This window comes from Phyllobates terribilis, unplaced genomic scaffold (genome assembly GCF_046119375.1).
Source record: "Phyllobates terribilis strain yellow unplaced genomic scaffold, ASM4611937v1 Scaffold_13__5_contigs__length_258822181, whole genome shotgun sequence".
Classification (NCBI taxonomy): domain Eukaryota; kingdom Metazoa; phylum Chordata; class Amphibia; order Anura; family Dendrobatidae; genus Phyllobates; species Phyllobates terribilis.
This window is the reverse complement of record NW_027362773.1, coordinates 155,091,290-155,105,244: the sequence shown is the minus strand read 5'-3', so window position 1 is coordinate 155,105,244 and position 13,955 is coordinate 155,091,290. Positions and strand designations below refer to the sequence as shown.

The following is a 13,955-nucleotide window of genomic DNA, read 5'->3' as shown; positions in this document are numbered from 1 at the left end:
ATACTCCAGAGCTGCACTCACTATTCTGCTGGTGCAGTCACTGTGTACATACATTACATTACTGATCCTGTACTGATCCTGAGTTACCTCCTGTATTATACTCCAGAGCTGCACTCACTATTCTGCTGGTGCAGTCACTGTGTACATACATTACATTACTGACCCTGAGTTACAACCTGTATTATACTCCAGAGCTGCACTCACTATTCTGCTGGTGAAGTCACTGTACACAAACATTACTGATCCTGAGTTACATACTGTATTATACTCCAGAGCTGCACTCACTATTCTGCTGGTGAAGTCACTGTACACAAACATTACTGATCCTGAGTTACATCCTGTATTATACTCCAGAGCTGCACTCACTATTCTGCTGGTGCAGTCACTGTGCACATACATTACATTACTGATCCTGAGTTACATCCTGTATTATACTCCAGAGCTGCACTCACTATTCTGCTGGTGAAGTCACTGTACACAAACATTACTGATCCTGAGTTACATCCTGTATTATACTCCAGAGCTGCACTCACTATTCCGCTGGTAAAGTCACTGTGCACATACATTACATTACTGATCTTGTACTGATCCTGAGTTACCTCCTGCATTATACTCCAGAGCTGCACTCACTATTCTGCTGGTGCAGTCACTGTGTACATACATTACATTACTGATCCTGAGTTACATACTGTATTATACTCCAGAGCTACACTCACTATTCTGCTGGTGAAGTCACTGTACACAAACATTACTGATCCTGAGTTACATCCTGTATTATACTCCAGAGCTGCACTCACTATTCTGCTGGTGCAGTCACTGTGCACAAACATTACTGATCCTGAGTTACATCCTGTATTATACTCCAGAGCTGCACTCACTATTCTGCTGGTGCAGTCACTGTGCACAAACATTACTGATCCTGAGTTACATCCTGTATTATACTCCAGAGCTGCACACCCTATTCTGCTGGTGCAGTCACTGTGCACATACATTACATTACTGATCTTGTACTGATCCTGAGTTACCTCCTGCATTATACTCCAGAGCTGCACTCACTATTCTGCTGGTGCAGTCACTGTGCACATACATTACTGATTCTGTATGATCCTGAGTTACAACCTGTATTATACTCCAGAGCTGCACTCACTATTCTGCTGGTGCAGTCACTGTGTACATACATTACATTACTGATCCTGAGTTACATCCTGTATTATACTCCAGAGCTGCACTCACTATTCTGCTGGTGCAGTCACTGTGTACATACATTACATTACTGATCCTGAGTTACATCCTGTATTATACTCCAGAGCTGCACTCACTATTCTGCTGGTGCAGTCACTGTGTACATACATTACATTACTGATCCTGAGTTACATCCTGTATTATACTCCAGAGCTGCACTCACTATTCTGCTGGTGCAGTCACTGTGTACATACATTACATTACTGATCCTGAGTTACATCCTGTATTATACTCCAGAGCTGCACTCACTATTCTGCTGGTGCAGTCACTGTGTACATATATTACATTACTGATCCTGAGTTACCTCCTGTATTATACTCCAGAGCTGCACTCACTATTCTGCAGGTGCAGTCACTGTGTACAATGTGACAGAGTCACTGGTGTAATATACAAGGGGATGTATGTTTCACTCAGGTTGTTCTCCTGTGTGAACTGAAACCTACTAAATTTCTGCCAGCATGTTGTATGCTGGGGGTTAACTCTCTTAAAGGGTATGGTTTTATAAGAATGGCAAAGAGGGTGGGAGGCCATTCCCCTACCTCCCCTCAGGGTGTGGCTGAGCAAGGTTTAAATGCTCAGTCCTGTTTTTTTTCTGTGGCTGGTGAGTCTGGAGAGACAAGTCTCCAGGCTGTGTAACTTCAGCTCAGAGAGGTTTTGAAGGTGCTGCAAACTGGTGCAGGGCGAACCCGCACCCATATGGACTGTGTTACCATTTGTCTTTTGTTTTTCCTATATGCCAGCAAGGCTGAGTTTATTTTTGTTGAAGTCTGCAGTGCTTTATGCCATTATAATAAACCTGCAGACGAAACCGTTCCTGCGTCTACTTCCGACTGCAGCCGAGTGAGTCGTCTTACCACAGTTGGTGTGAGAGTGCGAGCAAGATTCCAAGCACACGTGGTACCTGCCACAGTGATGGGTCGATGTCCTGGGTAAAGGCCGCCAGCCAGAGATGTCTGGCAATATGGGGGAGCTCCTCAAGCACTTGTTTCAGAGCCAACAACAGCAACATCTACAGCACTTGCAGAGCCAGAAGAGCCTACAACAGCAGCTTCTACACCAGCAAGGAGAGCAGCAGTTGCAGAGCCAGCAAGCACAGCAAGAGACCAATAAACTCCTCATGCAGCAGATCCAACAGCAGCAACGGCAGATGGACCTCCTAGCAGGGGAGATCCGCAGCAGGGAAACTGCCCCTCCCCCAAGTCCAGGTGATGTGTCATACGTCCGAAAGGCGGTAAGGCATGCGTTACAAAAGATGACCCCGGGGGATGATGTTGAGGCATTTCTGACTGTGTTCGAAAGGGTAGCAGAGCGAGAAAAACTGCCGCCGGATCAGTGGGTGGAGGTGCTGGCCCCCTATTTAACGGGTGAACGCCAAAAGACCTACTATGACCTGGCCCTACAGGATGCACAGGAGTATGCCAAGTTAAAGACACAGATACTGGCACGCTCGGGAGTGACTACGTCTGTCAGAGCACAAAGGGTCCACCACTGGGCGCATGCTGGCGACAAACCCCCTCGCTCGCAGATGTTTGACTTGCTACATTTAGTCCATAAATGGCTGCAGCCAGAGTCTTCTTCTCCTGCCCAGATGGCTGAACGAGTAGTGATGGACGGGTTCATCCATTCCCTACCCAGGCCAGTGCAGACCTGGGCTGCCCAGGGCGACCGTCGGAACGTGGACTACCTCGTGGGCCTGGTAGAGAGGTACCAAGTGGTCAAAAAATCCCTTGGGAAACGGACATAGTCAATTCCCCGTACTGGAGTACCCAAAGAGGGGTGGGTTCCCCACGTAAGGAGTCTAGAGTCACAAACGGGGGTCGTCCCAAACCCACTGAGGGCCCTGCAAGGACTGCTGTGAGGGATGTGGTATGTTGGCGGTGTCATAATCCTGGACACATAGCTGCCCGTTGTCATATGTCCCCTAAACCAGTGGACTGCAGCCTGGGACAGCATTGTTCCTATTATGCCTATCCGGCCTGTAGCGTGGAGGGTCAACCTGGTGAGGGGCCGCAGGGTTTGCTGTGTCCGTTAATGGGGTGATGGTGCTTGGACTGTTGGATTCAGGGAGTCCGGGGGCAGACACCAGGTACCCACACTTCGCAGTTCAGGGTGAGTTATTGTATCGGGTGACCAAACCAAGAGGTGATGAGATAGTGGAGCAGCTATTAGTTCCAGGGCCATACCGATAGAGGATATTAGATATGGCCCATTCGCATGTTCTGGGGGGACACCTGGGGGTCGAGAAGACTCAGGAGAGGATATTGAGGAGGTTTTATTGGCCAGGGTGTTACAGGGAGATCCTGAACTATTGTAGGTCCTGCCTTACCTGCCAGATAACCGCCCACTCGTCCCACTTCCGTAGTCCTTTAAAACCCCTATCTGTGATAGAAATCCCCTTTGGGAGGATTGCCATGGACCTAGTGGGGCCATTAGTAATATCGGCCCGGGGCCACCAATACATCCTGGTGGTCATGGACTATGCGACCAGGTACCCGGAAGAGGTACCACTGGGGAACTTGTTGAGTAGGAGCATAGCCTGGGAACTTGTCCATATATTTGCCAGGACCGGACTGCCGAAGGAGATACTAACGGACCAAGGAACCCCGTTCATGAGCAAGGTAATGAAGGCACTGTGTAAAGTCCTTCAGATTACCCAGCTGCGAACCTCCGTCTACCATCCACAGACAGACGGCCTGGTGGAGCGCTTTAATAAAACCTTAAAAGCGATGCTCAAAAAGGTCATAGAGAAGGATGGTCGTGAATGGGACTACCTGCTACCATTCCTGCTCTTCTCGGTAAGAGAGGTCCCACAAGCCTCTACGGGTTTCTCCCCGTTTGAGCCATTGTATGGACGACATCCGCATGGGCTCCTGGATATTGCCAAGGAAACCTGGGAAGCCGAGGTTACGCCCCACCGGAGCATCATACAGCATGTCGCCCAGAGGCAGGAGAGAATGGTGAAAGTGATGCCTATCGTGAAGGTGCATCTCCTCCAGGCACAAGAGGCCCAGGCAAGGGCGTATAACCGGTCAGCGAGGCTGAGACAGTTCCAGCCTGGAGATCGCGTTCTGGTGCTTATTCCCACCGTCGAGAGCAAGTTCCTGGCCAAGTGGCAGGGTCCATACGAGGTGGTGGAGAAACTCAGCGAAGTGAACTACAAACTTCACCAGCCTGGCCGAAGAAAGCCGCACCAAGTATAAGAAGTGAACTTGCTCAAGCCGTGGCGAGATCGGAAAACGCTGGGGGCTTCTTGTTTGGGAGCTAGTCCGAAAGCCAAAGTTGAGGACGTCAAGATAGCAGAGACTCTATCGCCGGCACAGAAACAACAATGTAGAGAGCTGCTGCAATGGAACTGTGACCTGTTCTCGGAGTTGCTGGGGCATACGCAGGTGGTCAAGCATGACGTGCTGACGGAAGCGCATATTTGGGTAAACCTTAATCCCTATGGGACTCCTGAAGCCCACCGTGAGGTAATCTCTGCTGAGGTGAAGAGGATGCTGGACCTCGGCATGATAGAGGAATCAAAGAGCGGATGGTCAAGTCCCATCGTTCTCGTGCCGAAGCACGACGGGGAGCGGAGATTTTGTAATGACTACCGCAGGCTGAATGAGGTATCTAAGTGTAACGCATACCCGATGCCCCGTGTCGATGAACTCATCGAGAGGCTTGGACCTGCGAGGTATTTTACCACCCTCGACTTGACAAAGGGCTACTGGCAGATCCCCATGTCCCAGAGGGCCAAGGTGAAAACGGCTTTCTCAACACCTGATGGGTGCTTCCAGTACACCCGAATGCCTTTCGGACTGCAGGGAGCACCAGCCACCTTCCAGAGGGCCATGGATCGGATCCTCGGCCCACATAAGAAGTATGCCACAGCCAACCTTGATGACATTGTCGTCTTTAGCCCAGACTTGGCTAGTCATCTGCCGAAGGTACAGGCGGTTCTGGATGCTCTAAGGAAGGCAGGATTTACGATAAATCAGTGAAAATGTGCCATTGGAAAGGAGGCCAAGTACTTAGGCTACATCATCGGGAGAGGCGAAATTAGGCCACAGGTCAATAAGATCGAGGCAATTCAGGACTGGCCGCAATCGCTCTCCAAGAAGCAGGTGATAGCGTTTCTTGGAATAGTGGGATATCACCGGCGGTTTACCCCAAATTTTGCCATGACTGCAGCACCACTGACGGACCTTTTGAAAGGAACAAAATCAACGATGGCGAAATGGACGGTTGAAACTGAGATGGCATTCCAACAGCTGAAGCTGGCACTCTGTAAGCAGCCGGTCCTGGTCGCACCAGACTTTACTAAAGAGTTTGTGCTCCAGACAGATGCATCAGAAGTTGGCCTAGGAGTTGTGCTGTCGCAGGAGATAAATGGGGAAGAGCATCCCATCCTGTATATGAACCGGAAGCTCTCGTCCTGCGAGAATAATTATGCCATTGTGGAGAACGAATGCTTAGCCATAAAATGGGCCATAGACACGCTAAGGTATTACCTACTTGGTCGAAAGTTGAAATTGGTGTCAGACTATGCCCCTTTGAGATGGTTGAAGGAAAAGAAGGGTAAGAATGCCCGAGTAACTAGGTGGTTCTTAGGTCTCCAAGACTTTAATTTTCAAGTGGAGCATAGACCCGGGAAGTTTCACGCTAATGCTGATGCCCTCTCCAGAATTCCGTGCTTGGTGTCTGAAGATGCCCAAACCCCCAGCTTTGGGCAGAGGGTGGGAATATGTGACAGAGTCAGTGGTGTGATATATGAGGGGAGATATGTGTCACTCCGGTTGCTCTCCAGTGTGAACTGAGATCTACTGAATTTCTGCCAGCATGTTACATGCTGGGGGTTAACTCTCTTAAAGGGTGTGGTTTTATGGGAATGGCAAAGAGGGTGGGAGGCCATTCCCCTACCTCCCCTCAGGGTGTGGCTGAGCAAGGTTTAAATGCTCAGTCCTGGTTTTTTTTTCTGTGGCTGGTGAGTCTGGAGAGACAAGTCTCCAGGCTGTGTAACTTCAGCTCAGAGAGGTTTTGAAGGTGCTGCAAACTGGTGCAGGGCGAACCCGCACCCATATGGACTGTGTTACCATTTGTCTTTTGTTTTACCTTTATGGCAGCAAGGCTGAGTTTATTTTTGCTGAAGTCTGCAGTGCTTTATGCCATTTTAATACACCTGCAGACGAAACCGTTCCTGTGTCTACTTCCGACTGCAGCCGAGTGAGTCGTCCTGCTACAACATACATTACATTTATGATCCTGTACTGATCCTGAGTTACATCCTGTATTATACTCCAGAGCTGCACTCATTATTCTGCTTGGGCAGTCATTGTGTACATACGTTACATTACTGATCCTGTGCTGATCCTGAGTTACATCCTGTATTATACTCCAGAGCTGCACTCACTATTCTGCTGGTGCAGTCACTGTGGACATACATTACATTACTGATCCTGAGTTACATCCTGTATTATACTCCAGAGCTGCACTCACTATTCTGCTGGTGCAGTCACTGTGTACCTACATTACATTACTGATCCTGAGTTACTGTAGCATCGGCGTCTCTGCCCCGTTCTAGGCAGAGACGCCGTCCCTCTCACCTCCCCGCTCCTGGCGCGGCGTCCTCCAGCGCTTCTCTCCCCGCTGCTTCCGGCACGCGCTCCTTCCCCGGCAGTGTGCTTAGGGCGCGCGCGCACGCGCTCCCCCTCTCTTAAAGGGACCGCGCGCGCCGTCCTAAGGAGTCCCCGGCCAATTGCCGGAGGACCTCCCATATAAAAGGCACCTCCTCCAAAATGGAGGTGCCCGAGCAATGTTGTAGCACTGTTCACTACTCTGCTTCAGCCCTCAGGTCCCGTTGCCAGTTACCTGCCAGATTCCTGCCAGTCTGCTGTCTAATTCCTGCCTGTTATCCTGCTACCTGCCTGCTAGCCTGAGGTCCGACGGTCTGCCTTCCAACTTCTGTCAGTCTGTCTAAGGACCAGCCTGCCCGCTCACCTGGGAGCGCACATCTTCTACCTGCCTGCTTGCCTGAGGTCCGACGGTCTGCCTTCCAACTCCTGTCAGTCTGTCTAAGGACCAGCTTGCCCGCTCACCTGGGAGCGCTCATCTGCTACCTGTCTGTTGGTCTTCCTGGAGGCTCCGCCGTCACATGCTGTGACCACCCGATTATCCAGAGACTCTTGCCTGCTCACCTGGGAGCTCACGTCTATCATCTGCCGCCACAGGTCGTACCAATCCTTTACCCAGAGACTGCCCCGGTCACTTGCCGTGACCTCCTGCCCGTTCATCCAGAGACTGCCCCGGTCACTTGCTGTGACCTCCTGCCCGTTCATCCAGAGACTGCCCCGGTCACTTGCCGTGACCTCCTGCCCGTTCATCCAGAGACTGCCCCGGTCACTTGCCGTGACCTCCTGTCCGTTCATTCAGAGACTGTCCCAGTCACCTGCTGTGACTGCCTGCCCGTCTACCCTGGTCGCCACCCGCTCCCTTACAAGGACCGCCCCCTTGTATAGTAGCTCAGAGGTTCCGCCTCCCAGACCCGTTACAGTTTGCTCGGGCCATGGAACCCGGTGGCACCCAAGCTCCCTCGCTCTCGGACCTGTGTCATGAACTGTCCCGTCAGAGGTCCCAACAGGAGTCCATCCTGGGTCACCTGCGGAATGTCAATTCTCGCCTGGACACTCTGACTGCTCTGCCTGCAACCACCGCCAGTGCCATGACTCGCAATCCGGCAGCTCCACTGCCCACTAATAACATGGTATCCTACCCCGGACCCCGGCTTTCTGCACCTCCTCGTTTCGGAGGCGACTCCGCCCAGGCTCGGGGCTTCATAAATCAGTGCACCCTGCACTTTGAACTCCTGTCTCACCAGTTTAACTCCGACCGGGCCAAAATTGCCTTCATCATGTCCCATCTCACCGGAGAGGCCCTGGCCTGGCTAAATCCTCTATGGGAGAGAGGCGACCCCCTGGTGTCCGACTTGCCTGCCTTTCTCACGGCTTTCCGGAAAGTCTTCGACGAACCCGGACGGAAGACCTCATCCGCATCATCTCTGCTACGCCTCCGTCAGGGAAGTCTCACCGTGGGCCAATATGCCATACGGTTCCGTACCCTTGCCTCGGAGCTGGCCTGGGATAATGACGCTCTGGTTTCCGTCTTCTGGGAGGGTCTGTCCGGCCGTATTAAAGATGAACTTGCCGGTCGGGACAGTCCTACCACTCTCGATGACCTAATAACTCTTGCCACCCGGATTGACCTGCGGTTCCAGGAGCGTGCCAAAGAGGTCACCCGTGAGAGGAGGTTTCCACGTCTAGCTCCTACTTTTCAGAAACCCGTCACTCCCTCCGTCTCTCCTCAGCTACACTCTCTTGAGCCTATGCAGGTCGACCAGACCAAGATGGTCGGTTCTCGCCAAGAATCTCGCCGAGCCGAGGGAAGCTGTTTCTATTGTGGCAGTATGAAGCACTTCATCCGTTCCTGCCCGGAAAAGCCGGGAAACGCCAGTGTCTAGGACCACTCGGAGAGGTCGTCCTAGACAAAAGTAAGCCCTCTCCGTCTCTGACCTTACCGGTCTCTATTGCTTGGGGAGAAAACCGTCTCTTTGAACTCGCTCATCTGGATTCTGGAGCTGCTGGAAACCTCATCTCCCAGTCTCTGGTAGAGCGATACCATATTCCCACCAAGTCCCTGGCTGAACCATTGTCAGTCGCCTCCGTGGATGGAAGACTTCTCTCGGAGACCACCCTGCTCGTCACCGAACCCATAACCCTGCAGGTGGGAATGCTGCACTCTGAGGAGATCTCATTCCATGTGCTGTCCGGACTTTCTCACTCCCTGTTGCTAGGTCTACCTTGGCTCCAGACACATGAACCCGTATTGAACTGGCGGTCCGGTGAAGTACTCCGATAGGGTCCTGACTGCCATAGGACCTGCCTGGTCCCGGTCCGTCCACTTCGCCCTCAGCCTACTCCAGCTAACTTACCTGGTCTCCCGGCTCCCTACTGGCCCTATGCGGACGTCTTCGGTAAGAAGGAAGCTGAGACGTTGCCACCCCATAGGCCATACGATTGCCCGATCGACCTGGTACCTGGCACCACTCCTCCCCGTGGGCGTATCTACCCGTTGTCTGCAGCCGAGACCCGAGCCATGTCTGAGTACATTGAAGAGAATCTGGCTAGGGGATTTATCCGAAAATCTACCTCCCCGGCTGGAGCCGGATTCTTCTTTGTCAAAAAGAAAGACGGCTCGCTACGTCCCTGTATTGACTACAGAGGACTCAATCTCATCACGGTAAAAAACAAATATCCCCTGCCACTCATCTCCGAATTGTTTGACCGTCTCAAGGGCGCCAGGATCTTCTCCAAGCTGGATCTACGAGGAGCGTATAATCTGGTCCGTATCCGTCAAGGAGACGAGTGGAAGACGGCATTCAATACCCGGGACGGTCACTACGAGTACCTTGTGATGCCCTTCGGTCTCTGTAATGCTCCCGCGGTCTTTCAGGAACTAGTCAACGACATCTTCCGTGACCTCCTGTACTCCTGCGTAGTGGTATACCTGGACGATATCTTGGTCTTCTCTCCGGATCTCCCCACACACCGGAGGGATGTTCGTCAGGTCCTGCTTAGGCTTCGGCAGAACCACCTTTACGCCAAATACGAGAAGTGCCTCTTCGATCAGACCTCCCTTCCGTTCTTGGGCTATGTCATCTCCCAAACAGGTCTGCAAATGGATCCCGAGAAGCTCTCTTCCGTTCTAAAATGGCCTCGTCCTGAAGGTTTGAAGGCGATACAGCGATTCCTGGGCTTCGCTAATTATTATCGTCTTTTCATCCCACACTTCTCGTCTCGGACTGCTCCCATATCTGCACTTACCCGTAAGGGGGCTAACCCCAGGACATGGTCGCCTGAAGCCGAGGAGGCCTTCCTTTCCCTAAAGAAAGCCTTCGCCTCTGCTCCCGTCCTGCACCGTCCGGACTGTAATAAACAATTCTACCTGGAGGTTGATGCCTCCTCCTCCGGAGCCGGAGCGGTGCTCACCCAGAAGTCTTCTACCGGGAGAATGGTAACGTGCGGCTTCTTCTCCAAAATCTTCTCCTCGTCGGAGCGCAACTACTCCATTGGAGACCGGAAATTGCTAGCCATCAAATTGGCACTGGGAGAGTGGCGCTATCTGCTTGAAGGGGCTCTCTACCCGGTAATTATCTACACGGATCACAAAAACCTGGCATATCTCCAAAATGCCCAGAGACTCAATCCTCGCCAGGCCCGGTGGTCGTTGTTTTTTGCCCGCTTCGACTTCATTCTTCATTTCCGTCCGGCGGACAAGAACGTCAAAGCTGATGCCTTGTCCCGGTCCTTCCTGTCCTCCGATCAAGAGGAGGAACCTACGCACATCATCGACTCCTCCAAGGTGATGAATGTGGCCCCCTTGGATCTGACTCGTCTTCCACCCGGTAAGACGTTCGTAGCTGTGCCAGATCGGGAGAGGGTTCTTCGCTGGGGACATTCTTCTAAACTAGCTGGCCATGCTGGCCAAAAGAAGACCTTCCAACTTATTACCCGGCATTACTGGTGGCCTACCCTGCGTAAGGACGTGGTAGACTTCGTCGCGGCCTGTTCATCCTGTGCCCGTAACAAAGTTCCCCGACATCTACCTGCCGGCCATCTCCTGCCCCTTCCCGTACCTGCTGCTCCTTGGCAACACATCGCTATGGACTTTATCACCGACCTTCCAGTTTCTGCCGGTTGTACTGTCATTTGGGTTGTCGCTGACCGTTTTTCTAAGATGGCCCACTTCATTCCCCTGCCTGGTCTTCCGTCTGCACCCGAGCTGGCTAAAGACTTTATCCGCCACATCTTCCGTCTCCATGGTCTGCCCCTCCACATCGTGTCGGATCGTGGGGTTCAGTTCACCTCTCGCTTCTGGAGAGCCACATGTAAGCTGCTGGACATTACCCTGGATTTCTCCTCCGCTTACCACCCTCAGTCCAATGGTCAAGTGGAGCGGATCAATCAGATCTTGTCCAGCTACCTCCGGCACTTCGTTGATGCTCACCACTCGGACTGGGTGGATCTCTTACCATGGGCCGAGTTCTCTTATAACAACCATGAGAGCGAGTCCTCTTCCAAATCCCCGTTCTTTATAGTCGGTGGCCAACATCCCCGGATTCCACTTCCTGTCTCCGTTTCTGTGGACAACCCTGCTGCGGAGTCTCTTGTCAGCGAATTTTCTACTATTTGGGAGAGCACCAGGTCCGCTCTTCTTCTCTCCTCTGAGCGGATGAAGAGATATGCTGATAAGAGACGTCTGGATCCGCCCCAATTCCGTCCGGGAGACAAGGTTTGGCTCTCATCCAAACATGTGCGGCTCAAAGTACCCTCCTACAAGTTGGGTCCTCGATTCATCGGCCCCTTCGAAGTCCTCAGGCAAATTAACCCTGTGGCCTACAAATTAAAACTCCCGGCCACCCTACGGATCCCCAACTCCTTCCACGTATCTCTCCTCAAACCCGTTGTCTTTAACTTTTTTTCCAAAAATCCAGGTGCCCCTCCTGCTCCGGTTTCCGCTGATGACATCTTTGAGGTAGAGAGTATTCTGGCCTCCAAGAGGGTAAGAGGAAAAACCTTTTTTCTGGTAGATTGGAAGGGGTTTGGTCCTGAGGAGAGAACTTGGGAACCCAGGGAGAACATCAACGCCCCGCTTCTCCTTGAGAAATTTCTTTCTGACCAAAAAAAGAGGGGGCCTAAAGGGGGGGGGGGTACTGTAGCATCGGCGTCTCTGCCCCGTTCTAGGCAGAGACGCCGTCCCTCTCACCTCCCCGCTCCTGGCGCGGCGTCCTCCAGCGCTTCTCTCCCCGCTGCTTCCGGCACGCGCTCCTTCCCCGGCAGTGTGCTTAGGGCGCACGCGCGCGCGCTCCCCCTCTCTTAAAGGGACCGCGCGCGCCGTCCTAAGGAGTCCCCGGCCAATTGCCGGAGGACCTCCCATATAAAAGGCACCTCCTCCAAAATAGAGGTGCCCGAGCAATGTTGTAGCACTGTTCACTACTCTGCTTCAGCCCTCAGGTCCCGTTGCCAGTTACCTGCCAGATACCTGCCAGATTCCTGCCAGTCTGCTGTCTAATTCCTGCCTGTTATCCTGCTACCTGCCTGCTAGCCTGAGGTCCGACGGTCTGCCTTCCAACTTCTGTCAGTCTGTCTAAGGACCAGCCTGCCCGCTCACCTGGGAGCGCTCATCTGCTGCCTGTCTGCCAGCCTACCAGGAGGCTCTGCCGTCACGTGCTGTGACCACCCGCCTGTCCAGAGACTCTTGCCCGCTCACCTGGGAGCGCTCATCTGCTACCTGTCTGTTGGTCTTCCTGGAGGCTCCGCCGTCACATGCTGTGACCACCCGATTATCCAGAGACTCTCGCCTGCTCACCTGGGAGCTCACGTCTATCATCTGCCGCCACAGATCGTACCAATCCTTTACCCAGAGACTGCCCCGGTCACTTGCCGTGACCTCCTGCCCGTTCATCCAGAGACTGCCCCGGTCACTTGCTGTGACCTCCTGCCCGTTCATCCAGAGACTGCCCCGGTCACTTGCCGTGACCTCCTGCCCGTTCATTCAGAGACTGTCCCAGTCACCTGCTGTGACTGCCTGCCCGTCTACCCTGGTCGCCACCCGCTCCCTTACAAGGACCGCCCCTTTGTATAGTAGCTCAGAGGTTCCGCCTCCCAGACCCGTTACAGTTACATCCTGTATTATACTCCAGAGCTGCACTCACTATTCTGCTGGTGCAGTCACTGTGTACATACATTACATTACTGATCCTGAGTTACATCCTGTATTATACCCCAGAGCTGCACTCACTATTCTGCTGGTGCAGTCACTGTGTACATACATTACATTACTGATCCTGAGTTACATCCTGTATTATATCCCAGAGCTGCACTCACTATTCTGCTGGTGCAGTCACTGTGTACATACATTACATTACTGATCCTGTACTGATCCTGAGTTACATCCTGTATTATACTCCAGAGCTGCACTCACTATTCTGCTGGTGGAGTCACTGTGTACATACATTACATTACTGATCCTGAGTTACATCCTGTATTATACTCCAGAGCTGCACTCACTATTCTGCTGGTGGAGTCACTGTGTATATACATTACATTACTGATCCTGAGTTACATCCTGTATTATACTCCAGAGCTGCACTCACTATTCTGCTGGTGCAGTCACTGTGTACATACATTACATTACTGATCCTGAGTTACACCCTGTATTATACCCCAGAGCTGCACTCACTATTCTACTGGTGCAGTCACTGTGTACATACATTACATTACTGATCCTGTACTGATCCTGAGTTACATCCTGTATTATACTCCAGAGCTGCACTCACTATTCTGCTGGTGGAGTCACTGTGTACATACATTACATTACTGATCCTGAGTTACATCCTGTATTATACTCCAGAGCTGCACTCAGTATTCTGCTGGTGCAGTCACTGTGTACATACATTACATTACTGATCCTGAGTTACATCCTGTATTATACTCCAGAGCTGCACTCACTATTCTGCTGGTGCAGTCATTGAAGGCACTGTGATCTTTGTATCATAAATCTGAACTCAGAAGTTTCACTTTTGCTTAAAAAAAAGAAAGTATCAGTCTGCAGCCCAATCTCTATAGAAAGCCCCGGAGGCCGTTGCAGATAATTACATGGTAGGTGCAGCGCCC

General features: G+C 52.1%; 1 protein-coding gene across 4 annotated transcripts in view; it reads right to left on the bottom strand.

Moving 5' to 3' along the window:
• The window catches only part of LOC141174121 (uncharacterized), a 113,108-nt gene that overhangs the window by 75,843 nt on the left and 23,310 nt on the right, over positions 1–13,955 (bottom strand). The gene's annotated exons all lie outside the window — the stretch shown is intronic.